We start from the raw sequence: 27,498 nt of genomic DNA, 5'->3' as shown, positions 1-27,498 counted from the left end.
CACAATTCAGGTGATTCTGCCACCCACATCCAGTAGCCTCATTAGGATAATGAGAACCTATGCGACAAACTCAGGTTGAAAAGAGATAACAGTAATCATGACCTATTAACAAGAAGAACAATGATATAATGTGGAATATGAAAATAACTTACTTACCTGTAACTATAGTTCTCCAGTATTGGAATCTTTCATAGATTCATATTCTTGAATCATTCCCCGTTATCGAGATGGGAGTCCCCGGTACCTTAGAAAAGAAAATGTCCCAAAGACATAACAGCAATAACATTAAAACTCTACATTTTAGCAATCTATCCAAGTCCTTATGTAAAAGGGACCAAACTTGAGCTTTAGCTAATCAGAGAGCACCACCCTCTAGAACTCTCCTGAGAGAATCTCCAGTACCTCAGATTTTCTAAGCACTAGTGCACATGCTAACGGTTGAACAAAAGATATTGAAGGTGAGCTTTCCCCAGGAGGCGGGTGGGTCACATGTGAATCTATGAAAGATTCCAAAACTGGAGAACTATAGTTACAGGTAAGTAACTTATTTTCTTACTCCAGTATTGGAACGTTCATAGATTTGCATGCTTGCATCAGACTATAAAGCAGTATTCAGAGCACACTGCATTGACTCTACATCATTCAAACTAATGAGAAATCACTGAGCTGTCCTTAATAACAAGAAAACAATACATTCCATACATATAATATCATTTATCTGTACACATACTTATATACTATGAAAACAACATATGCAAATGAAACATATAAAGCTTAAACCATGCAATGTGCCTAATAGAAAAGAAGGATGGAGGGAGGCAAAGTGAGCTCTCTGTTACTGGAACAGATGTCGCAGGACTGCCTGACCAACCACCACATCTCCCTTAGGGATGGCATCCAGGCAATAGTGCTTCGTAAACGTATGAGTAGTCTTCCAGGTGGCTGCTCTGTAAATGTCCTGCAGGGGTACACCTGCAAAGAGTGGATGCTGAGGCAGATCTCGTAGAGTGTGCCCTTACTGAGGAATGTAAAGGCTTTCCAGCTGCTTGGTGGCAAAGGTTTATAGCAGCTACTATCCACCTGGCTATACTGTGCTTGGAAAGGGCCTTTCCCTTCCCAGGGGCACTATATGCAATGAATAATTGAATAGTCTTTCTAAAATGCTTGTTTTTTCCAAGTAAAATTTGAGATTTCTTTTGATGTCCAACGAGTGCAGAGCTCTCTCCGCCGGAGATGTTGGGTTCGGAAAGAAAGACTTCAAAACCAACGGATGGTTAATATAAAAGTCTGATGGCATCTTTGGAACAAACTTGGGGTTCATACGAAGTATCACTCTATCCTGTTTAAATTGGAGGAAAGGCCCTTGAATGGTCAACACCTGGATCTCACTGACCCGTCTAGAAGCAGTAAGGGCTAGCAACAGAGCTACTTTCCACGATAAATGCTTCAAATCCGCTCTGTGTATCGGTTCAAATGGGTGTTTCATAAGCTGAGAGAGAGCCGTTTTGAGTTGCCAAGACGGTGGAGGAGGCCTTACTGGTGGAAAAACTTGATAGAGTCCTTTGAGAAATTGCTTGATCAATCTAAAAGACTACAGAGATGGTGATGTCGCAAACGTCTGAAGCGAGATATAGCCTCCAAGTGTACCCTGATGGATGCATGCGCCAAGCCTGTAGACGCCAGATGGAGGAGATAGGGCAATATTCGCTCCGGCGGTGATAGCAGTGGATCAATCTGCTCCTTCTGACACAACAAACAAAATATCTTCCATTTTAAAGAGTATGATTTGTTGGTGCTATATGCTCTGGCTTTTGCCAAAATATCCCGACACTCAGGGTGAATGTTTAAATGGGCAAACTCATTGTGTTCAGGAGCCAGGCCAAACATTTGAGTGATTTGGGGTCCAGATGTAAAATCTGGCCCTCGTTCCTTGTTAACAGCTGTGGTGAAACTTTCAGCGGAATGTGATCTGCCTCCGAGAACAGTAGGAGTTCCAAGAACCAATGTTGGCGGGGCCAAAACAGAGCTATCAGGATGAGCTTGCAATACTCCTGTTTGATCTTTACAAGTACTCTTGAGATTAGAGGAATGGGTGGAAAAGCGTAGGCAAATATTTTGCATCATGCCACTGAAAACAGATTCCCCCAAGAGCCCGGATGGTGAACCCAACTTGCATTATAGCTGCATTTGGTGTTCTGCGGAGTTGCAAAAAGATCCAGTTTGGGTTTCCCCCACCTCCTGAAGACCTGGTCTAGCACCTCCTGGTTCAGCTCCCATTCGTGACAGGAGGACGTCAGTCTGCTGTCTCGTTCTGCCTTCCTGGTAGATGTTCTGCTCGTAGACTGATGACATTGCGAATGGCCCAATTCCAAATAGTCTGCGATTTCCGAGACAGGAGAAGAGACTTTGTTCCCCCTTGCTTGTTTAAATAATGCATTGCTGCAGTATTGTCTGTTCTTATGAGAACTGCTGAGTGCTTTATTCTTGGGGAAAAAGCCTGCAGGGCCAGGGAGACCGCTCTCAACTCCAGGAAGTGTCACAAACTACTCGTTGTCTATGTCTGTGGCCCAATGGAAATGCAGCGAGGTCTTGGTTCCTATAGGTTCAGCCTTGACCCAAGTAGGGGCGACCCTTTCTGGTAGCCACAGTGCTGCTGACAGAGGGAACGTGCCCTCCAGAAGGAGTCCCAGGGGGAAAAAACCCATAAAGGGAAACAACCTCAAACAGGAGCGCCTGGAACAAAAACAAAAAGTAAAAAGTAAATCTGAACAAAAGACAAAATGACAATGAAAAAAGCTGGAACAGGCTCAGAAAAAATATAACTGATGCAGAAGAAACAGGAGCGAAGATCACCACACAAAGGAAGTGTTGCAGCGCAAAGAGAAAAGGAATCACACACCTTATATACCCAAAGAACAGGAAGTGACCAACAGGAAGTAAAATACACCATATTGGGTTGAGAATATAGCATAGAAACCTATAGAAAAGTCACCATGTTAAATAAGGTTCCAAAGGCATGCAGGGAGAAGGAAGGCAAGCTTGGAAGGAGAAAGGATCATGGCAACTAAAGGAGGGCATAAATACTGGAAGAAACAAGGAAAGCAGAAAAGAAGAAGAAAAAAGTAGCAGAAGGTAAGTGGGGGTGAATTGTGAGAGGAGGGAGGTAAGAACTAACAGGGGCGCGCCGTGTCTGTAACTTGTCGAGGCCCCATGCCCAATTTGGGGCCTCGATAAAAATATAAAATGGCAGGGGTGCGGCACGTCCTGCAACTGCGGATCGTGGCCGCGTCCCAAGCCAAATGTACTAGTTCCCCCCCCCCCCCAGAGCCCTGGGTTTGTGCGCAAACAGCCGAAAAAACTGACGAATCAAAAGAGGGGTGTGAACAGAAGAGGCATCTTCCCAAGAACATTCACTAAGAGGATAGCCTTTCCAATGAGTAAGATACTGGAGATGGTTCCGGAATATATGAGAGCCACATATGTCTTGTACTTCATATTCAGGTTTATTGTCCACCAACAAAGGAGGAGGACATGTGAAATGTCGGGAAAAAGGATCAGGGGTATAGAGTTTCAACTGAGAGACATGAAATACTGGATGGATCTTCCAGGTTCGCGGTAACCAGAGATGGAAAGTTACAGGGTTAATTTTTTGAAGAATACAAAAGAGTCCGTAGTAACAGGGTTTAACCTTATTTTGGGAAAGACGTAGTGGCAAAAATCTTGAAGAAAGCCAGACTTTATCTTGGAAGTGATAAGCTGGAGCCTCACTTCTTTTCTTATCAGCCAGTCTTTTCATGTATCTTTTAGTGACTAGTAGATCAGATCAAATAAGCCATTGGATTCTATGTAGTCTCTTGGAAAGAGAGGTGATAGCAGGAAGTGTAGAGGAGGTCTTAGGAGTAGTAGGAAAAGATGTGGGATGGAATCCATATGAGCAGAAAAAAGGAGTAACTTTAGAGGCGCTATGGACGGTATTATTGTAAGAAAGCTCTGCAATGGGAAGGTAAGTGCTCCAGTTGCTCTGAGTGGAGTTACAAAAACAACAAAGATATTGGTCAAGTCCCTGGTTAAGGCGTGTGGTCTGCCCATTGGTTTGAGGATGAAATCCAGATGATAAAGCCATGCCAGAGTTCACTGGGGTTCGGCTGGCGACCTGACCCCAGCTTTTTCTACAACACGAGGTGTGAGGCAGGGGTGCGTTCTTGCGCCTACCCTATTCTTATTGTTTATTAATACATGTATCCCATACCTCTTAGATTGTTAGGGCGATGCCCCGAATTTGGGTGGGCAGAAGTTCCCCTGTCTTCTGTTTGCAGATGACACCCTGTTACTCTCACGAACTGCCATGGGCCTTTCCAGATTGCTCTCCCAATTTCTGGAGTTTTGCAAGGATCATGGGTTGGAAATCAACTCAGCAAAAACTAAATACATGGTCTTTGGGGACAGTAGGTGCAAAATGAAGAGGCTGGTCTACCTAGATGGCGTTCCTTTGGAAAGAGTGGGCACTTTCGAATATTTAGGTATCAAATTGGAAGACTCACACCTTTGGCATGCACACCGCCAGAAATCTTTATTGTGCCTGAAGCAAAGGGCGGGTGGCATCGTAAGATTTGCTTCTAGATCTCCCAAATTTGCAATGTCTCCCGCCCTCGAAATATACAAATCTCAAGCCTGGGGGGGGGGCCTATACGGTGCTGAACTTTGGGGCCATCGCAACCTGGTGGATTTGGCAAGGGCGGAAAATCAATTTTTGAAACTGCTGTTAAAAGTTCCCTCTAGTACTCCATCTCTGCCCATCCGTATGGATTTAAATCTTTTTTCTATCTCACAGATTGCCGCCTTAAGGCCCTTGTTATATTGGATCCGGCTTTGGTCAACTGACGCCCTTTCTCCATTTCGCTGTGGGCTTCTCAAACTGGTGGGCAGCAACATTATCAGCAAAACAAAATGGTGTGCTTATGTCAAAGAGTCCTTAATCCATCTAGGTCTAGGGTCCTATTGGTTGCACCCATTTTCCATTCCTAAAAATGCTGTGCAGTTACTGAAGGATGCTTTTTGGCATAACATTCAGATTGTGCAATTTACTAAGATTGTACCGCTGTCTATGTCTGATAGTTATTTATCAATCAAATGCCACTATGAATTTGAGCCTTTCATGGATTTAGCACTATCCCCATTTGTGCGAGCTCTTTTTGTTAGATTCAGAAAAGGGTCCCTCCCTCTGTGCTCCTTAACGTACAAATGGCTTTGTCCCACTAATAGATCCAAGCTTTGTCCGATGGGTTGTCAACGTGAAGAGTCTATTTCACATGTTCTCTTTTATTGCTATGCATATCATAAACAAAGAGCCTTTTGGATCATTCCGCTTTGCAAATCTATAGGTGCCAGGTCCTATCTTCATGTTGAGAGAATTTTAAAATCTGATTAATCTGTCCAGGTAGTTTTACCAGTGGCAAAATTTCTTGAATCAATCAGGCGCCTTAGATTAGCAATTCGAAAGAATAAGACTGGGTAGCCAATTTTTAGATCTATGTATGTATATTTATAGACTTTTGATCTCTGATTTTAGTATTTAATTTTTAGTACAAAGACATTGTCCTATTGTATTATCGAACATATATGGGCGCAGGGAATAGAGTCCTTGTTGAGTGGAACATTCCATTTTAAGGAGATATATATTTTGATTATTCTGTTTGGATTTTAACTTCATTTTATCTTTTTAAATTCTTTATTGTGCTTCTATTTTCAGTGGTCTACCAACCTTAAAAATCATTTTTTTTTAAATGTTTGTACTGTACTTTTATGGTATGTTTTTACTTACTGAAATAAAGTTTAAATGATGATGATGATGATATTCAAGATCTTACAAAAGCGTTTCCAGAACCGTGCTATGTATTGAGGTACTGTCTGACACATTACTTTGTGGGAGACCACGGTGATGAAAAATGTTTTGAATAAAGATCTAACTCAATTCTTGTGATGTGGGTAATTCTTCAAGGCAGTAAAATGAGCCATCTTAGTAAATGAATCTATCTTCACCATTATAACTCGGTTTCCCGCTGATGGAGGCAAAGAACACATAAAATCAGTTGATATTGTATGCCAGGGGGCTGGTGGAACTGGTAATGGTTGAAGTAGTCCTGCGGGCCTAGTACGGGGTACTTTCACTCGGGCACAAATGGGACAAGATTCCACGTATCTTTCTGCGTCTTGTTTCAACGTAGGCCACCAAAAAGAGCAGAGAAGTAATTCCTGCATGGCTTTAATACCCTGATGACCGGCTACAGGGGAATCATGACACATCTGAAGTGCCTTTTCTTGCACTTTTTTAGAAGGTAGAAATAAGGGGGGTCATTCTGACCCTGGCGGCCGGTGACCGCCAGGGTCACCGACCACGGGAGCACCGCCAACAGGCTGGCGGTGATCCCAAGGGCATTCTGACCGTGGCGGTTCAGCCGCGGTCAGAAAGGGTAAACCGGCGGTCTCCCGCCGGTTTACCGCTGCCCCATTGAATCCTCCATGGCGGCGGAGCGCGCTCCGCCGCCATGGGGATTCAGACACCCCCTACCGCCATCCTGTTCATGGCGGGAAACCTGCCATGAACAGGATGGCGGTAGGGGGTGCCGCGGGGCCCCTGGGGGCCCCTGCAATGCCCATGCCAATGGCATGGGCACTGCAGGGGCCCCCATAAGAGGGCCCCACAAAGTATTTCAGTGTCTGCTTTGCAGACACTGAAATACGCGACGGGTGCAACTGCACCCGTCGCACCCCTGCAACTACGCCGGCTCAATTCTGAGCCGGCGTCCACGTTGCAGGGGCATTTCTGCTGGGCCGGCGGGCGCTCTTTTGGAGAGCGCCCGCCGGCCCAGCGGAATTGTTTGAATGGCCGCCGCGGTCTTTTGACCGCGGTGCGGTCATTTGTCGGCGGTACCTTGGCGGACGGCCTCCGCCGTCCGCCAAGGTCTGAATGACCCCCAAGGTGTCCTTGTAATAGTAGTATTCTTTATGTTTGTGTATTTTGGGACATAGATCCTTTAATTCTTGTTCTGAAAGGGTTGAGTATTCAGATTGTACTTCATCTAGGAATGACTGGACTACACCAATTATTTTGTCTGGTTCAAGTAGATATTGTGAAGGGGTATTCGAACTGTCAGGATAACGGCGAGATAGGGCATCGGCCAAAATATTTTGAGATCCTGGAATATAGGTAATATAGAAATCGTATTGACTAAAGAAAAAGACCCAACGAGCTTGTCGACTGTTTCAACACTGAAAATTGCATAAGCATTGCAGATTACGATGGTCCGTTCTTACTTCAAAAGGTTCTTTTGAACCCATGAGGAATTGCCTCCACTCTTGACAGGCAGTTTTTAGAGTCAACAGTTCTCTTTCCAATACTGAATAATTTTGTTCAGAATCAGAGAGCACATGGGATAGATAAAAGATCGGATGTTCGAATCCATTGTCGTCTTGTTGTTGTAGTAACTCTGCCCGATAGCCCTTTCTGAGGCGTCAGTAACAACTATGAATTGTTTATTGGTGTCCGGATGTCTCAGTATTGGTGCTTGGGTGAAGGCCTGTTTTAAGTTTTGGAAAGCAGTCTCAGCCATGTCTGTCCAGATGAAACCGTTTTGCAAACTCTTTTTTTGTGTGATTTGACTGGTTTGTTTGCAAAGTCCAGGATAAATTGACAGTAGAAGTTGGCCAGCCCTAATAAACATTGAGTTTCCTTGAGGAAGGGGATGGCCAATCTAGAATGGCTTGAACTTTTTCCGGATCCATAGAGATACCAATCTGATTAATGTGATAGCCTAAATATTTCACCTCAGTCTTATCAAATTTGCATTTCTCCAGCTTACAGTAGAGTTGATGTAGGATGACGTTCAGGGTGTCTGGAATATATGAGAATATCATCTAAATAAATCACTACAGTGCGAATTAATAAGTCAGAGAATATTGAATCCATAAATCTTTGAAACACTGAGGGGGCATTCGTTAAACCAAAAGGCATTACCTTATATTCGTAATGTCCAAAGGGTGTTCGAAATGCAGTTTTCCATTCATCTCCCTCCTTAATATGAAAGAGATGATATGCTCCACGAAGATCTAATTTTGTGAATATTTGTGCCCCTATGACAGCCTCCAAAATGTCTTTGATGAGGAGTAGTGGATATCAATCTTTTATGGTGATTTTCTTTAATCCACGGAAGTCTATACAGGGATGAAGATCTTTCATCTTTTTAGGTACGAAGAAGAGGGAAGCCCCCACAGGAGAAGAAGATGGTGTAATAAGACCACTCTGTAGATTTTCTTGAAGACAGTCCTTGAGAATCTGTTTTTCTGGTTCAGTGAGAGAATACATTCTTCCGAAAGGAACAATTGCTCCAGGTTCCAGGAGAATGGTACAATCGTAGTCTCTGTGTGGAGGTAGTACGGGCTTTGATGGTTTTTGAAATACGTCTATAAATTCCAGATATTGAATTGATACCTCTTGGACTGAGTTTATGGAATGTCCTAGATTTGGTTCTGAGGCTATTATTTTTCTGGGAGACCAATAGGTGTCAGAAGCATAGCAATGATTGTGGCAAAACTTAGAAGACAGAGATATGGTTCTGGTTTCCCAGTTAATATATGGATTGTGTCTCATGAACCATGGTATTCCTAGGATTATAGAATGATTGGGAGAGGAAATTAAATCAAAAGAGACATGTTCCTGATGTTTCCTAAAGTGTGGACCTAGAATTGAAGTAGTATTAATAACAGGACCGGATGATAATGAGGATCCGTCTACAGTATGCACTTGTCCTGGATCGTCTTTAGGCAGTAGTGGAATTTGTAGTTTTGTAGCCTAGGTCATATCCATATAAATGCCACTAGCTCCACAATCTAATAATGCCAGGGACCTTTCTTCACGACCATCAGGTAATTGCAGGATAACAGGTAACAGAAATGGAATAGTGGCATCTTCCTTGGAAGAACTGATGGAAGGTATCGCAGAAGATCCCGTCCCCTCCCTTCTCACAGAGGAATGGAAGTGGCATTTCCCGAGGTCTTCATAGGACGAACTGGACAAGTGCGGAGCAAATGGCCAGCTGTACCACAATATAGGCACAGTCCTCTTCTCCATCTATCTTCACATTCGCTAGTAGAGAGTGGACCAAGAGCAGTATCTACCTGCATAGGTTCTCCTTCTGTCTCCCTAGATACAGGTCGAGGTTCTTCAGGACAATGTACAAAGATACATGGGTTGCTTGACTGTGAAGGTCCACGATTCTTTCTTTTTTCTAGACTACGTTCTTGGAGATGATATTCTATAGAGAGCGCTAAATTCATCAAACCTCGAAGATCATCTATTCTGGCAGAGTGTACTAATTTGTCTTTTATGTCTTCTCGTAGACCTCTGCGAAAAAGAGTTACCAGATTACGCTCTACCCATGTCCTCTCGGCTGTCAAGTGTCTGAAGCGTGTGATGTATTGGAGAACATCTTGAGTGCCTTGTTGAATATCACATAGTGCTTCTTCTGCTGACGCTTCCAATCCTGAGCGTTCAAACATTGTTTTAAATCTTCTCACAAAGGCTGAATAATCAGACAGCACCGGGTCATTGGAGGCTACTTTCGGAGTCACCCAGGCCAAGGCAGGACCAGACAAGACACTGATGAGATAACCCACTTTCATTCTATCTTTCGAAAATTGTGTTGGTCTAAAGGCAAAATAGACAGTCAGAGCATCAAGGAACTCTCGCAGCTTGTGTGGGTCTCCTGAAAACAGAGGTGTAGTAATAGAGACGGTAGGAACATCGGTACTTCGGGATGCCAGGGCTTGTCGTAAAGCCACATTTTCATTTCTTAATTGTTGCAATTCCTGGACTTATTGTAGAATAGTTACGAGTAGGGACTGGTTAGGGTCTGCAGCAGCCGCTGCAGTATCTTCCATTCTGCCTGACGAAGTGTGGTTTGTTTGGCGCTGCAATCTGTCACAAACTACTCGTTGTCTATGTCTGTGGCCCACTGGAAATTCGGAGAGGTCTTGGTTCCTATAGGTTCGGCCTTGACCCAAGTAGGGGGCGACCCTTTGTGGTAGCTACAGTGATGCTGACGGAGGGAAAGCCAAAGGAAGTCCGTGCCCTCCAGGAGTCCAAGAGGGAAAAAAACCAAAAAAATAAAAACCTCAAACAGGAACTCCTGGAACAAAAACAAAAAGTAAAAAGTAAATCTGAACAAAACACAAAATGACAATGAAAAAAGCTGGAACAGGATCAGAAAAAATATAACTGACGCAGAAGAAACAGGAGCGAAGATCACCACCCAAAGGAAGTGTTGCAGCGCAAAGAGAACAGGAATCACACACCTTATATACCCAAAGAACAAGAAGTGACCAACAGGAAGTAAAAGACACCATATTGGGTTGGGAATATAGCACAGAAACTTATAGAAAGGTCACCATGTTAAATAAGGTTCCAAAGGCATGCAGGGAGAAGGAAGGCATGAGGGGAATGAGAAAGGATCATGGCAACTAAAGAAGGGCATAAATACAGGATGAAACAAGGAAAGCAGAAAAGAAGAAGAAAAAAGAAGCAGAAGGTAAGTGGGAATGAGTTGTGAGTGGAGGGAGGCAAGAACTAGCAGTTGGGCGCTGCGCCCGTAACTTGTAGAGGGCCCATGCCCAATTTGGGGCCTCAATGAAAATATAAAATGGGAGGGGCGCGGCACGTCCTGCTGCAGCGGATCACGGCCGCGTCCCGAGCCGAATGTACGGCTCGCAACGCGGCTTGCGGTGCGACATGAAGTTGATGTGATATTTTCGGAAGGAGTTGCTCCACTTTCCACTGATCTGAAGGTCTTGAAGATACGCTCCCCACCCCTCTAGGGAAGCATCCATGGTGATGACTAACGGAGGGCGAGGAGGTAGGAAAGGAAGACCGACTGCGATGTTTCCCTGGTCTTTCCACCAGTAGAGAGCTTGAACCATCCGAGGAGTTACTGTGATTAAATCGTTGAATGAGCCCTCTCTCTGTATCCACTGAAGATCTAGTTCTTCCTGGAGGGGATGATTCTTAATCAACAGAAGGGGACTAACTGTATGCAAGAAGACATCATCCCCAGAAGCGATTTGTAGGTGCGTACAGAAAGAGACCTTTTTCTTTGTACTCTGCTTGTTAGGCAAACGAGTCTCGCTTATCTCTCCATTGAAGGGAAAGCTCTGTCTTTGATGGTGTTGATTTTTGCCCCTAAAAAGGTCGTCATTCTTGTTGGCAGTATGTTTGACTTGTTCTGATTCAGAGTGAGACCCAGCTCATCGAATAATGCTATGCAAGCCGTTGTTGAGTCGTGAGCTGCCTGAGGCGACCGTGCTTTTATTAGCCAATTGTCTAAATAGGGAAAAATTAGCAATTTTTTCTTTCCCAGGAATGCCGCTACCAGAGCTAGGCACTTTGTAAAGATTCTGGGGGCGGACTTCAGGCCAAATGGAAGAACCTTGAATTGGAAATGGCTGCCGGCTACTGTGAAATGGAGATATTTTCTGTGGGCAGGTGAAATCGGAATATGAAAGTAAGAGTCCTGTAGATCCAGAGACATCATATAATCTCCGTGATTCATGCGGAGAAGAATATCTTGCAATGTGACCATGCGAAAGTTTTGATTTTTGAGGTATTTGTTTAGGACCCTGAACTCTAGAATGGGACGCTAAGAATCCCAGTTTTTGCGTACCAGAAAGAAACCGGAGTAAAAACCTTTGCCTTTTTCCGAAGAAGGAACTCTCTTTACCGCTCCCTTCCTGAGCACGGTCACGACCTGCAGCCGGAGTTGTTTTAGATGCTTCTGAAAGAAGGTATGAGGAGGACGAGAAGGTGGGCGTTGAATGAACTCTAAAGTATGGCCAAATGGAACAATCTTTAAAACCCACTGAACTGATGTTATTTGTTCCCACTTCTGATAGAAGTGTGATATCCTTCCCCCTATCTTCTGGATTTGTGGAATGGTTGTAGCCGGAGCCTGGAACATGTCATTGACATCTGACTGCATCTATGCTCTGCCGTTGTCCACCCCTAGGAGGGGGTCTGGAATAAGACGTCTGAGGTGGTTGCCTCTGGGAGTATTGAGGCTGAAATTGCTGCGTAGCATAGGAGGGGTAACGAAAACTCTGGTAACCCCCTCGATATGTCGAGACTCCTCAACCGAGACTCCTCAACCTCTGGAGGTACGAAAAGGCATCCTCTTAAATTGAAGTGTTCCTAAGGAACTTGCAGTGTCTGTGTCTGATTTGATGGCTTGCAGGGCCTCATCAACATGCTTGCCAAACAGAGCCTCTCCATCGAAAGGGAGGTCCAATACCTTATTCTGAACCTCAGGACGAAAGGAAGTTGCCCTACGCTAGCCTTGGCGCCACAGCACTGCCCCACCAGCTAGCTGCCGAAAACTGAGGTTGCTATATCCATGGCGGAGTCTATCACCTCAGCCGAGGTGCGCTCGCCCTCCAAGAGGATGTTCTTCATCTCCACCTTACAGCCTTCTGAAAGGTGGTCTAGATACGGGGCAATATCAGCCCACAGCTGTCTGTCATACCACCCCAATGTTGCCAATGAATTCGCTGCTCTTACTATCAGACCGGACATGGAAGAAAAATGCTTCCCAATGTTGTCCAGTCTTCTCCCCTCTTTGTCTGGAGGAGCTGAAATTGGCGTTGATGGATTTTTAGAACTTCTCTGCGCTGCCTGGGTTATGACCGAGTCCGGCTTCGGGTGACTAACTAGACACGCCGGGGTGTCCTCTGGGGCCTTATATTTTTTGTCCAATCTAAGCAAGACTGCCGTCACCGTAGCTGGGTTTCTCATCACTTTGAGACCTTCCTCCCAGATGTAGCCTACTATCGTTATGGCGCGGACACTCTTCTGATAAGGCTCCTTGAAGTCATATAAAAAACAATGAGGGTCTTCTGAATGGAGCCTTTTCTTCCCACAAGTGCTGCAGGCTCTAAAGATACTTTTTCTCTCTCTGCAAGACATCCTGCTGTACAACAGGCTCCAGAAAGTATGAGTGTAAGTCAGAAACACTCCATAAGCAAATAGAAATTCAGATATAGTGACAAAATCTTCTTCCACAAGAACAAACTGGGCAGAGCTCAGAGGAGACTCCCTAGCACGACGTGCAGTAGAAAATTTGAGGTACTGGAGCTTCTCTCAGGAGGGTTCTAGAGGGTGGTGCTTTCCGTTTGGCTGAAGCTCAAGTTTGATCCTTTTTACATAAGGACTCTGACATATTGCTAAAATGTAGAGTTTTAATGTTATTGGTGTTATGTCTTTAGGACATTGTCTTTTCTAAGGTACCGGGGACTCCCATCTCGATGATTGGGAATGATTCAAGCATGTGAATATATGAAAGTTCCAATACTGAAGTAAGTTGCTTTTAGAATCCAAACAATGTCATAATTGATATAACAGAAATATCTGCATGAACTGCCAATGAGGATGAATGACAACTGAGGCTTACAGTTATGGCAAAATAAATCGAGAATTCACTTAAACTTAAAATGGTGATTTGAAAAGTAACTAAATACTATAATCATAATTAATTGGATGTGTAGGCAATTACTATGGTCATTGCATTTATATATACAAATGTGGATTCTTTACAAATGAAAAACATAGGATCATCAAGGTCATCATGATTTTATAAGGTACGATGACGACAAGTATAACAATCAGAGAAGTGCCCAAAATATACATAAATATTATCAAAAGGATGTCCAATACAACAACAAGAGTAGAGGACACTACAATTCCCTAGCTCTTCCTAGTTGGTGGGTCGGCTGAAAGAAAACTTGCCAGCCAAGACAAAGATAGTGAAGGTTGAAACATGTCAGCATTTTTATCCTGTAACTTTGTTTTCCTTACAAATTAAATTTTAGTAACTCAGCTCCTAGAGTACTGCACATTTTGCTCTTTATATTGATGGTGGTGTGCTCTCCCTTTAAACATGATGAAATGTGTATGCCCTTGATTGCCATATTAAACGTATTTAATAATCCCTAGTATAGGGTTTGAAGATGTACCCAGAGTTTGTATATCAAATGTCATAAGTCTACCACAGCACCTACTGTGCCATCCACCACAGCAGTGATACTCAAATTACGTTCCGTGGGCTGCAAGCATCCCTCCTGACCTCCACATGCCGCCCTTAACAGAACAACTGCAGGAGCGTGCTGTTTACTTGATCGGGCAGTAACATTCCGAAAGATGTTAAATAAATGGCAAGTGTTTATTTAAACCAACTAAAGTAGAAGAGAAGAAGCAAATAAGGTGTCCTGCACCACCTACCTTTAGGAGCACATTTTTTCTGGAAAAAATCACTACAAATGTGGAAAAATAAGATAAGTTTCCTAAAAATAAAAAAAGTGTATTTCATTATCATGCAGATGTGTTTCATCTTTGTATATCAGATTATATCAATGCATTCAGAAGTATTTTAAAAACTGATTTTAAGAAATGAATGTAGAAACATTCATGCCTCTGCCCACCCTGACAGCAATGCCAGTAGTGAAATGGGAGACAAGTCAGTTGTCACACAGAACCGTCTGGGTGGTCTGAGTTGTTATTGCACATGGACAACATGAGACATTATTAAATCAAACACAAGAGGAGGTTTTGTAAAGTACATATCCTGAAATCATGTATTTCAAAGTGCTCTTATATGGCATAATGAACAAAAAGGAGGCAAAGTGAATTAGAAAATTGTCTAAGATCCAATTTGGTCAAGTGGGGAAGCCAGGCTTGACCCCAGGTTTTCTCATTTCACATTGTGTAATTCTATTTTATTCAAATTCAATATCATGTTACTTCCTTTCTACACATGAATCTCACAAGCTAGCGATAGCACCCACCTTAACTCCTTGCCTCATAAAGCCCTACTCCCACAATGTGGCCACTCGGAAAATGTTTGGGAGTACCTATGCACGACAGTGAACATGTAAACATGGCTGCAGATCTGCCACCAGTAACCTGACTGTTGAGATTTTAACTGCAAATTCGACTTGGGAAGATACTTCTTTTGACAAATTTAAGCCTTTCTTTGAAATATTTATGTCACCCCTAGGTAGGCCTTATTGCCCATTAAGTGTGGTGCATGGTATTGAAAAGTAGGGTATGTAAAAAGTTTAATGTTAAACATGTTCTTGGTGTGACTAGCACCTCAAAGTCATTTTCATTGTAGTAGGGATGGCTGCACCATAGGAAAAATATTACGATGCAACATTGCATACAAATACTGTATCTTGGGAATGAGACTAGCTAGAAAACAATTAAACAATTATTAATAGTAATGATTAAAATTCAATCCAATGGTGAAGTAAGATTTTTTCCACATATTATGGAAAAGTAACTTTTAGAAAGTTACCTTTGCCCTGATTGAAGTCCCTGAAAGTTAAATCTGTATTTTGTTCTCCTTCTTTGACCAGACAGTAATTAGCAGTTAGAGAGATATGAATGAGGTGTGAATTTGCTCCCAGGAGCAAACAAAATGCTGATCTGAATAGGCATAGATGACCCATCTGAACCTGACAAAATATGCAAGGGGGGCAAAGAAGATCCTTTTTTACATTAAAGTGTCAGTCCTGCTAGAATGTCACATTCTGCTTGACAGGTCTGCTGAGGTTTTTCATCTGACATTTGGGGGAAACTTCAGAGGCCTCCCCTGTCAAACGCAAATGTTTGCTGACACTTGGACAGGGTTCTTCTTTTGCACGCCCAGCCAGTCAGGCCCCATTCACGGTGGGCTTTTTTTTTTATATTTCAGGGTGACAGCCTGTGTGACCGGTCTGGTGGGTTTAGATGTAACATTCTGCATGCACCTCAAAGAATTAAGGCAAGATGCCAAAATAATTCTTGTGTCTTCCATGTGTGGTTACTGGAAACTCACTTTTGTTCTGCAAGACGTCTTTCTTTGAGGTTGTTGTGGCTACAGGGATTGCCAGAAACTAGATATTGGTGTTAGATGTATGAGGACACTAGAAACCCCATAGTACAATCCCCACACATACCCCAAGACCTCTGAGCCCAAGGTTAGCATGGCCAATGACTTCGGCCATCTTGAGAATACTCAAGTTGGTAGGTTGAGTCCCAGGAACCTTTACCACATTGGTTAGGGAGTTTCTAGAGGTCGTTCACACCCACTAGCGTGGGCCAAGCATAAACATGGCATCTCCAGGGACCCATGTCAGAACACTCCTGGATGTTTGAAAGATTATAAGAGGCCTGAACATGCTTTCTGAGACCTGATAATAGCCTAGAAGACTGGACTTGCTCTCCTTCTTATACCAGGACAAATAAGTGGACTCTAAGTGTCATACGGATGACCTCCTATTAAAGCTAAAGAGATACAACAAGCTACAAGAAGCCTTTTCCTGCCAACTGTTGATCAGTGGCAACTGTGCCTGGGCTGGACCTTCCTTTTGGCCTTTGCCTGCCATCCTGTGAGTCTCTGAGTGCCTCCCCCGAGGTACTGAAGTACTTTAGAAGTGTACTCCTGTGGTGGATTAGAACTTAAAGGACTAAAGTCAGAAAGTTTTAACCTGGTTAGTGTATCCAACCAGAGCTCCATTACAGTCAGCCTCAAATTGCAGTTAGGTTCCGCTCTGTCGGGATCACTGACTATCACTGCTGCTTTGTGATTCTTGGTGCTATTTCTACTTAAAATGTGTTTATTTATATAGCTCTATACTATCTAACTTACATTAGATTTTTATGTGGGTATTGTATGTTTTGAGGGTATGCATGTATGCTTTCTTGTTTTACAATTGTTTTTTTACCATGGTGGACAGATGGTTTTTGGATGCTGGTAGCCTTCTATTTTAATATAAGGAAAATAGGTTGGGTTTTCCCAACAGTTTTACATATATTTTCCTTATTTTAGAGAGTGTTGCCATGACAATTTATTTTATTTTTTAATGTTATCTGGTGATTGTACCATATCAATTACTGTAATAAGGCATTTTAGATGGATTATTTCTTTTAGAACTATTTTTGCATTTTTTTAATTGTGTTCTTTTTCATGGAGTTAAGTTTTATATCTGGATATCAAACTGTGGTAAAAGAGTTCTGCTACTCAACTGTAAGTGTTAACATGTTTTTATTGTTGTGAAAATGTTGAATGGAATATTTGTGTTTAAACATCTATTAGTATTAGGTGTATGAACTATTATATGGTGGTTTCAGAATTTGTTCCTTAATTGTTTTTGTGAATTTATCTATTGTTTATTTGAAATAAGTTTGTTTTTTAATGCATGTTTAGCATTGTTTGTTTTGTCTACTTTTGAATCAGTACTATTGTACACTTTCTATTATGGAATTTGAAACTTTGGCAGGTGCCTGTGTCTCACGGGGCGCAGACGTCCCACTCAAGAGTCTTTAAAGTAATCCAGCAGTAGAGTTTTTGATCATTTTTTTGGTAGAAAGGTGATTCTACGAGTAAATCACAGTGTTTGTTACTTCTGTAGTTGGAGCATATGCTGGGGCAAAAAATTATTTTATTTCAAATGTCAATTGTGCATTCATTGTGTAGTCAATGCTTGACCTTTGAAAGTACCGCCATGTGGCATGGTTAAAGTGGTAATTGCACCCTTGTATAGATGAACAAGTTACTTACCTTCTGTAATGCTTTTTCTGGTGGATACAATGTGCGGAATCAACTGGTAGCTCTTGTATCCACCAGAAAAAGCGTTACCGAAGGTAAGTAACTTGTTCTTCTGATGGATACAACTACCTGTGGATTCCTCACCTTATGAATAGAGTCCCAAAGCAGTACCGCACTCGGAGGTGGGTGCCTGACTGGTTACACCAAGAAATCCTGCAATATAGATCGTGCAAAATGGCCGTCCCTCCTAACCTCCGAGTTCAAGCAGTAATGATTTGCGAAGGTGTGGAGAGATGCCCGAGTTGCTGCCTTGCAAATATCCACTACTGGAACCCCCCTCACCAGGGCTGAAGTGGCAGACTAGCCCTGGTGGAATGAACTCTAATACCCTCAGGGGGAACCTTCTTTGCCAATGAGTAGCAAACCTTGATACAGAGAATGACCCACCTGGAGATCATTCTTTTATGGACTGCTCTGCCCTTCCTCTGTCCTCCAATATACCCCACAAACAGCTGGTCCTCCAGGTGAAAGTCTTTCGTCCTCTCAATATAAAAACTGAGAGCCCTTTTAGGGTCCAAACGGTGAAGCCTCTCTTACTCCTTCGAGGGATGAGGAGGAGGGTAGAAAGATGGAAGGGTAATGGTTTGCCCCATATGAAAAGGAGTGACAACTTTTGGTAGGAAAGCCGCCCTGGTTTTCAGCACCACTTTATCAAGAATAAGGTAAGGAGGGGTTTTACAGAAAGAGCCTGAAGCTCACCAACCTGCCTAGCCGAGGTCATAGCAATGAGAAAAACCGTCTTAAGAACTAGAAACCTTAGTAGGCAAGAATGCATCGGTTCGAACGGTGACCCCATTAAAAAAGTTAAAACGAGATTCAGATCCCACTGAGACATATGAAAAGGAGTGGGAGGAAACCTATTAATTAAACCTTTAAAGAACAAGAACAATAGGTGACTTAAACAAGGAGGGCTGATCCGGGAGACAAAGAAAGGCTGACAGTGCCGCCAAATAGCCCTTAACAGTAGCCACTGCACAACCCTTCTGTGCTAAATCTAAAGCAAATAACAGAATATCGGAGAGGTGGGCCCTCAAAGGATCAATTTGCTTCTCTCCACAGCAAGCCATGAATTTTGCCCACCTGCCGGCATAAACGGTCTTAATGGATTGTCGCCTGGCCGATAGGATAGCATCCACTACATCTGGTGGGAGAGAAAAAGAACTCAGGTTGCCCCGTTCAATCTCCAGGCATGAAGGTGTAGGCTCTGGAGGTGGCGGTATGGAACCTGCTCTTGCGCCTGCAAGAGGAGGTCTGCCCTGAGAGGTAGACGGAGCGGAGGGCACAACGAGAGTTGGAGAAGGTCCGTGTACCACACCCTTCTTGGCCAATCCGGGGGTATTAAAATTAACTGAGCTCGATCTTGGCGAATCTTCCTCAGAACCCAAGGAATCAAGAGTATGGGGGAAAATGCATAAAGCAACTGGTTGCACCAAGAGATCTAAAACGCATCCCCCAAAGCTCCTTGCATCGGATACTGGAGGCTGCAGAATGACGGGCAGTGCACATTCTCCCGAGTGGCAAACAGATCTATCCTTGGAAAACCACACATCTGAAAGATATGCGGGACCAGATCAGGATGGAGACTCGTGATCAAACGAAAAATGAGTGTCCGCACGTACATTGAGCACCCCAGCCGGATGATTCGCTACCAAGCAAATCCGATGGTCCCGAAGCCAGGACCAGAGTTGCAGAGCTTCTCTTCAGAGAAGATACAACCCTACTCCTCTCTGCTTGTTTATATACCACATTGCGGTAGCGTTGTCTGTCAGGACCTGAACAGACTGACCGTGAAGGGACGGGAGGAAGGCCTTGAGAGCCAGACGTATCGCCTTCAATTCTAACAGATTTATATGAAAAGTCTATTCCACTGAAGACCAATGACCCTTGACCTCCCGGTCCCCCAGATGAGTTCCCCACCTTAGAGTGGAAGCATCTGTCATGACCGTAGCGACCGGAGGCGGCATTGAAAACGACCTTCCTTGAGAAAGGTTGCCGTCCACAGCCCACCATCGTAAATCCGCTGCAGCGTCTCTGGAGATTGTTATTGACTCTGCAAGATCTCCTTTGTGTTGAAACCACTGCCTGCGGAGGCACCATTGGAGAGCCCTCATGTGCCAATGTGCATGAGTGACCAACAGAATGCAAGAAGCGAACACACCGAGCAGTGTAGGACCTTGAGGACTGGAACAACCGCTCCATTTTGAAACATTGGAATCAACACCTGGATGTCCTGAATCCACTGAGGCAGAGGATAGGCCTGATTCAATGTAGTATCCAGTAGTGCACCTATGAACAGGAGGCGTTGAGAGGGCTCCAGGTGAGACTTGGGTACATTTATTGAAAAACACAGACTGAACAACAACTGAGTTGTCATCTGCAAGTGACGCAACATAAGCTCTGGAGACTTGGCTTTGATCAACCAATCGTCCAGGTAAGGGAATACCGATACCACAGGTTAGGTGCAAAGTTACTTAGTGTGTGGGCACCCTGGCACTAGCCAAGGTGCCCCCACATTGTTCAGGGCAAATTCCCCATGTTCACTACATATAGCTCAATACCTATATGTAGCGTCACAATTGTAACTCCGAACATGGCCATGTAACATGCCTAGGATCATGGAATTGTATTGGGGGGACAATTCCATGCGTCCCCGGGTCTCCAGCATAGAGCCCGGGTACTGCCAAACTAACTTTCCGGGGTCTTCAATGCAGCTACTGCTGCTGCCAACCCCTCAGACAGGTTTCTGCCCCCCCCCCCCCCCGGGCCTGGGCAGCCTGGTCACAGGAAGGCAGAACAAAGGATTTCCTCTGAGAAAGGGTGTTACACCCTCTCCCTTTGGAAATAGGTGTGAAGGGCCTGGGAGGAGTAGCCTCTCCTGGCCTCTGGAAATGCTTTGAAGGGCACAGATGGTGCTCTCTCTGCATAAGCCAGTCTACACCGGTTCAGGGATCGCCAAGCCCTGCTCTGGCGCATAACTGGACAAAGGAAAGGGGAGTGACCACTCCCCTGACCAGCACCTCCCAGGGGAGGTGCCCAGAGCTCCTCCAGTGTGTCCCAGACCTCTGCCATCTTGGATGCAGAGGTGTGAGGGCACAATGAACAGCTCTGGGTGGCCAGTGCCAGCAGGTGACGTCAGAGACCCCTCCTGATAGGTGCTTACCTTTCTCTGTAGCCAATCCTCCTCTGTGGGCTATTTAGGGCCTCTCCTGTGGGTATCTCACCAGATAATTAATGCAACAGCTCACCAGAGTTCCTCTGCACTTCCCTCTTCGACTTCTGCCAAAGATCGACCGATGACTGCTCCAGGACGCCTGCATAACCGCAACAAAGTAGCAAGAAGACTACCAGTAACATTGTAGCGCCTCATCCTGACGGCTTTCTCGACTGGTTCCTGTGGTGCATGCTCTGAGGGATGTCTGCCTTCACCCTGCACTGGAAGGCAAGAAGAAATCTCCTGTGGGTCGACGGAATCTTCCCCCTGCCAACACAGGCACCAAACTTCTGCATCACCGGTCCTCTGGGTCCCCTCTCATCCTGACAAACATGGTCCCTGGAACACGAGCTGGGTCCAAGTGTCTTCGACAGTCCAGTGGCCCTTCTGTCCAAATTTGGTGGAGGTAAGTCCTTGCCTCCCCACGCCAGACAGTAATCCTGTGTACTGCATGAACTGCAGCTGCTCGGGCTTCTGTGCACTCTTGTAAGACTTCCTTTGTGCACAGCCTAGCCCAGGTCCCCAGCACTCTGTCCTGCATTGCCCGACTCGCTGAGTTGGACTCCGACGTTGTGGGACCCTCCTTTGTGACTCTGACTCGACCGCTGTCCTCAGATCTTCTAAGTGCCTGTTCAGGTACTTCTGCAGGTGCTGCCTGCTTCTGCGGGGGCTCTCTGTGTTGCTGAGCGCCCCTTCTGTCTCCTTCTCCAAGGGACGACCTCCTGGTTCTTCCTGGGCCCTAGCAGCACCTAAAATCCTCAACTGCGACTCTTGCAGCTAGCAAGGCTTGTTTGCGGTCTTTCTGCGTGAAAACAACTCTGCATCCTCCAGCACGCCGTGGGACATCTTCTGGCCAAAGGAGAAGTTCCTGGCACCTTCCGTTGTTGCAGAATCTTCAGCTTCTTCAACCCAGAGGCAGCCCTTTTGCCCTTCATCTGGGGTTTAGTGGGCTCCTGCCCCCCCTGGACACTTGTGTGACTCTTGGACTTGGTCCCCTTCCTTTACAGGTCCTCAGGTCCAGGAATCCGTCTTCAGTGCTTTGCAGTCAATTGTTGTCCTTGCAAAATCCCCTATCTCGACTTTACTGCCTTTCTGGGGTAGTAGGGTAACTTTACTCCTACTTTTTAGGGTCTTGGGTTGGGGTATCTTGGACACCCTTAGTGTTTTCTTACACTCCCAGCAACCCTCTACACACTACACTAGGCCTGGGGTCCATTTGGGGTTCACATTCCACTTTTGGAGTATATGGTTTGTGTTGCCCCTAGGCCTATTTCTCCCTATTGCATTCCATTGTGTTCTACATTGTTTGCACTACTTTTCTAACTGTTACTTACCTGGTTTTGGTTTGTGTGCATATCATTTGTGTATATTACTTACCTCCTAAGGGAGTATATCCTCTGAGATACTTTTGGCATATTGTCACTAAAATAAAGTACCTTTATTCTTAGTAACTCTGAGTATTGTGTTTTCTTATGATATAGTGCTATATGATATAAGTGGTATAGTAGGAGCTTAGCATATCTCCTAGTTCAGCCTAAGCTTCTCTGCTATAGCTACCCCTATCAGCCTAAGCTGCTAGAACACCTCTATTCTACTAATAAGGGATAAATGGACCTGGCACAAGGTGTAAGTACCACAGTGTACCCACTATAAGCCAGGCCAGCCTCCTACAATAGGGATATGAAAGTAAGCATCCTGCAAGTCAACAAACACCATCGAATCCTCTTTGCTCAATGCCAAAAGTACCTGTGCCAAAGTCAGCATCTTGAATTTTTCCTGTATGAGGAACCAATTCAAAATCTTCAGTTCTAGAATTGGTCTCAAACGACCGTCCTTCTTGGGGATCAGGAAGTATCTTGAATAACAACCCTGACCCCTTTCCTGCTCTGGAACCAACTCCACTGCACCTTTTGACAACAGGATCTGAACCTGTTACATACTGCGCTGGACTTCTCACCTCTGGATACCGGGTTGCCGATTACACCAAGTCTTCTACGGGTTCTGGGTACTCCCAGATAAGGGCGACCCCTTCTAAGAGCCACGGTGCCGCTTGACAGGCTACGCAAAAGCAGACTGTACCCTTAAGAAGGAGTCCCAGAGGGAAAAAACCCCAACACTGGGGAAAAAAACTCAAACAGGAACTCCTGAAGAAAAACAAGAACAAACAGGACTAAACAACAGGAAACAAAAATAGGCAAAAATCCCTCAAGGCAAAAAGCAGGAACAAAGAACAGGCAAAAATCTCCCAAGGCAAAAAGCAGGAACAAAGAACAGGCAAAAATCTCCCAAGGCAAAAAGCAGGAACAAAGAACAGGCAAAAATCTCCCAAGGCAAAAAGCAGGAAAAAAGAACAGGAGGAACAGCACAACCAGAAGGAAGTGTTTGCAACGCAAGGTGGAACAAGACTGACTGACTTATATACTGAGAAAAGGGAAGTGACATCACAGGAAAAGGAAAGAATACCTTCTTGAATTGGGACGAGCACATAGGCCAGTATAGGAAAAAGAAAGTAGTATAAAAGAAAAACAGAGCATGCTGGGACAAAAACACGAAGAAGACAAGATGGACACAACATGGACAGAGACAGGTAAAAAGACCAGACAAACCCACCAACAACAAAAAGAAGAAAAAAAAAAAAGCTACAGGTAAGTGTAGCGCGACCGGGAGCAAAATATATGCTTCCCAGAATGTGTAGTCAAACAACGCGGGGGAACGGCGCTCCGAGTATAGGTAGCGCGTTCCATCCGCGAGAACAGAAAGAGACGCCGCGTCTGAGCGCAGCGTTACAGATCCTCCTGCTGCAACAACAGGAGATGGTCTTCTGAACAAAAAGAGGGACGGGGAGGGATGAAAGGGGGAAACTCCTGAAAGGGAGAGCATATTCTTTCCTCACAATGTTCAGAACCCAGGAGTCTGATGTAATTAACTCCCACTTGTGGAGAAAAAGACGTAATCTTCCCCCTACAGGAGAAGTGTGGTTGAAAATGGGCAGAAAACTAGGGGTGCTTCCCTTGTTGATGTCCTCCAGAGGAAGAGGATGATGCAGGGTGCTGCTGGGTGGCCCCTCTTGTCCGAACCCTCCCCCACCTTCTAAAGGATCTATAAGGGAGACTGTTAGGCTGTTGGACTGTGGACTGGAGTCTCCAACGGTAAGCGGCTCCACGCCCAAACCCCCTAAACCTCCGAAAGGACCTGAAAGGGGTAGCAGAGGAAGCTTGCAGACCCAAAGACTTTGCTGTGGCCCGACTGTCTTTGAAGCGCTCTAGGGCAGAGTCCGCTTTATCACCAAAAAGTTTTTCCCCCATCAAAGAGCAAGTCCGGGAGAGCAGTCTGTACATCAGAGGAAAAACCAGAGGACCTCAACCATGCGTGCCTCCTGGTAGCAATAAAGGTACCCATCGTCCTGGCCACAGAGTCTGTGGAATCCAGTCCAGACTGGATTATCTGTCTTGCTGCAGCCTGAGCATCCGATAGAAGTTCTCCAAATTGCGGCAGGTCAGGAACCAGAGCCCTAGCTGAATCCATCAGGGCGTGGGCGTATCTGCCGAGAACACAAGTAGCATTTGCTGCCTTAAGGGCCATACTGTAAGAAGAAAAAGTTTTCTTCGCCGACTGTTCCATCCTTTTGGATTCCCTGTCCGACAGAATCACAGGGAAGGAGCCTGGTGCCGACCGTGTGGAACAAGAGGCCTGAACAACCAGACTCTCCAGGGTAGGATGTTTTGATAAGAACCCCAGATCCCCAGGTGCCACTCTGTACCTCCTTGCCACAGACCTATTGACAGCAGGTGACGATACAGGCTTCCTCCATAGCTCTAAGATAGGCTCAGTGAGAGCATCATTAAATGGAAGCAATGGATCCGCCAACGTAGAAGAAGGGTACAGGACCTCAGTCAGAATATTTGTTTTGATCTCTGCAGCAGGGAACAGAAGATCAAAAAAATGTGCCGCCTTCCTAATCACAGTATAGAATGGGGCTGCTCTTCCGTAAACTCCCCTGGCGGAGAAAGGTCCCATTCCGGGGAAGTATCAAGCCCACTGTCTGAATTAATCCCTTGATATTCTCCCAAGGACTCAACAATATCCCCTTCTTCCAACAACTGCCGCTGGTACTCTTCCTCTTCAGAAAGACTCAAAGCCTTTCAACGCGACCTCAGCATGGCCTCTAACCTCAATGTCGACATAGAATTAGCCGACGTTGATGACACCGGCTTCAAAACTGTAAGGCGTGGAACAGGAGAAGAAGGCAGACTTTGGTCTAATCTGGCATCCGGCACCAGAGCGAATGCCAACGGTGCCGTGGACACCTGAGGCTCCATCATCGGTGTCGACTGACAGGGCGATGAGATCGGCGCCATAGGTCTAGAAGGTGACTTCATCTGAACCATAGGACCTCGAGGCGACGTCATCGGTGCCGAACCGGCACTCTCAGCCAGATAGAAGGGCATAAAGGGCGCCACCTTGTAAGGAGCCAGGGAGCCCAACGAAAATGCTAACAGACCAGTGGAACCAGCAGGGGCCATAACATTAAACATCGAAAACATGGCATTTAAAAATGCCACCGGATCTGCTCCCGGAGCCAGGAAGGCAGGATACTGCTGGTCTCCATGTTGCACCTGCGCTTGATGAACATCCGAATCCTGGGCAGCAGGTGAAAATTGAGGACTCTCTGGAGGTGAAACTACCTCGAAGACCGACGGCGCCGGAGAAGCCTGATGGCTCTGAGGTTGTGGACTCACAGTCGGACTAACCTCCCACGTGGTACAGCGCCGCCGAGATGGAGACCTTGATCTTGAACGGCTCCGAGCCGAGCGATGCCGAGAGTCATGACGACGTCGCCTCTTGTGTTTCTTCGACGAAGTGTGAGAAGAGTACCTGAGAGGACTCTTATGTCCCTTCTTTGCCTTGGCCAAAAAGAGTTTGGCCTCCCTCTTCTTCAGAGCCCTAGGATTTATGCTCTGGCAGGATACACACTCCTCAACGTCATGCTCGGAGCTCAAACACCGAAGGCAATCATCATGAGAATCAGTAACCGACATGCGACCGCCACACTCTCGACACAGCTTAAATCCTGACTTCCTAGGAGGAGACATTGTAACCAGAAACAGGTTTGTAACTAGTAACAAAATGGAACACCTTCAACGGTAGCGAGAGCTAGGAAAAAACCATTAGTGTCAAAGGCACGGAAAAAAAGGAACTGACGTCAGCACGCCGGCGAGGACCTCTTATTGGCACGGTGACGTCAGACGGAGTCGCGTGGAGCCATGCAATTGTGACGTCCTCGTCAACGTGGAGAGCTGGGAAGAAGATTTTCCGTCGGATGCTGGCGTTTGGGAGAATTCATAAGTTGAGGAATCCACAGGTAGTTGTATCCATTAGAAATAAATCGATTTTAATGGTTGTATTTTTCATGGCTTAATCAAAGACTACTATTATTTTAAGGGGTAGTAAGTGTTTGTTTTTTAATTTGACTACTGTTACAAGAATTCAATAAGTTGCAGTTTGTTTGTAAGTTTGTTTACATTCTGATCCATGATCCAGTATCTGCTTTCAGTGAGAGTTAGTTAAGTTGTTAGTAGGAGGAAAACATGTTTTGTTTTCCTTTTTGGTTATCATTTAATATAATATTTTGATTTGCATGGGTTACTTTTATGTTTCTGGAATGTACATGTCATGGATAGTCCTGGGGCTCTTGTTGTTTGTCATGGTATTCTCCTTGTTCTGCTGAATAATCTTTTAAAGTTAGGTACTACAGATAGTTATCCTGTTGCTTGCTCAGAAACCTGAGGTATTGTATCTTTTAATATGGTCCCTTTAGGTGAAAAAGAGCTGGTAATAGCTCCCATTAAGAGCCTTATTATGAGTTTGGCGGTCCTTGGACCACTATGGCAGCGGTGGTGGTCTGACCGTCATCGACTTAGCAGTTGGAACACTGTATTACGAGTCAGGAGGGCCTATGGAGCAAAGACCACAGCGGTCCCACTCTCTCTGCCAGGCAACACAGACCGCCATGGTCATGAGGCAGCACAAACAGGCTAGCAGAGCCTGCATTGTCGCCAGACACATTATGAGGTTACACACTGCTGATGTGACCGTGGCTGTCCAACCGACATGTCTCACCAGGCGGGAACAGACAGTATAAAGGGAGCAACTCCCTTGCGGGCAGCCTTACGCATCCGGTGCCGCCATGGAGCCCATCACACATGTCCTGCCGCTGCTGCAGGTAATCGAAGGAGCCCAAAATCCATGCAGCTGTGGACGCACCCAACAGTACGTACACACACCAACCGGTGTCATTACGCTTAACAATAGATTGTTGCACCATCATCCACATGATATAGTGTCACGCAACGGGCACCAAGTCCACAGTCGGAGACATTCACACAAAAGGACACATTAACAGACATCAAATGCCCCCTTTAGGCAGGGCACTCACACTGCACCGCAACACTACACAAAAACACACGCCTGACTTTCTCAGGCACAGGGACAGTGAAGTGTACACAACATTGTATCACACAACACCAACACAGCAACATCACATCTACAAATACAACTGACATACTGACATTGTACACATGTCCGGGACTGTTTTCACAT

This window comes from Pleurodeles waltl, chromosome 4_2 (genome assembly GCF_031143425.1).
Source record: "Pleurodeles waltl isolate 20211129_DDA chromosome 4_2, aPleWal1.hap1.20221129, whole genome shotgun sequence".
NCBI lineage: Eukaryota > Metazoa > Chordata > Amphibia > Caudata > Salamandridae > Pleurodeles > Pleurodeles waltl.
Note: the sequence above shows the minus strand (reverse complement) of the source record.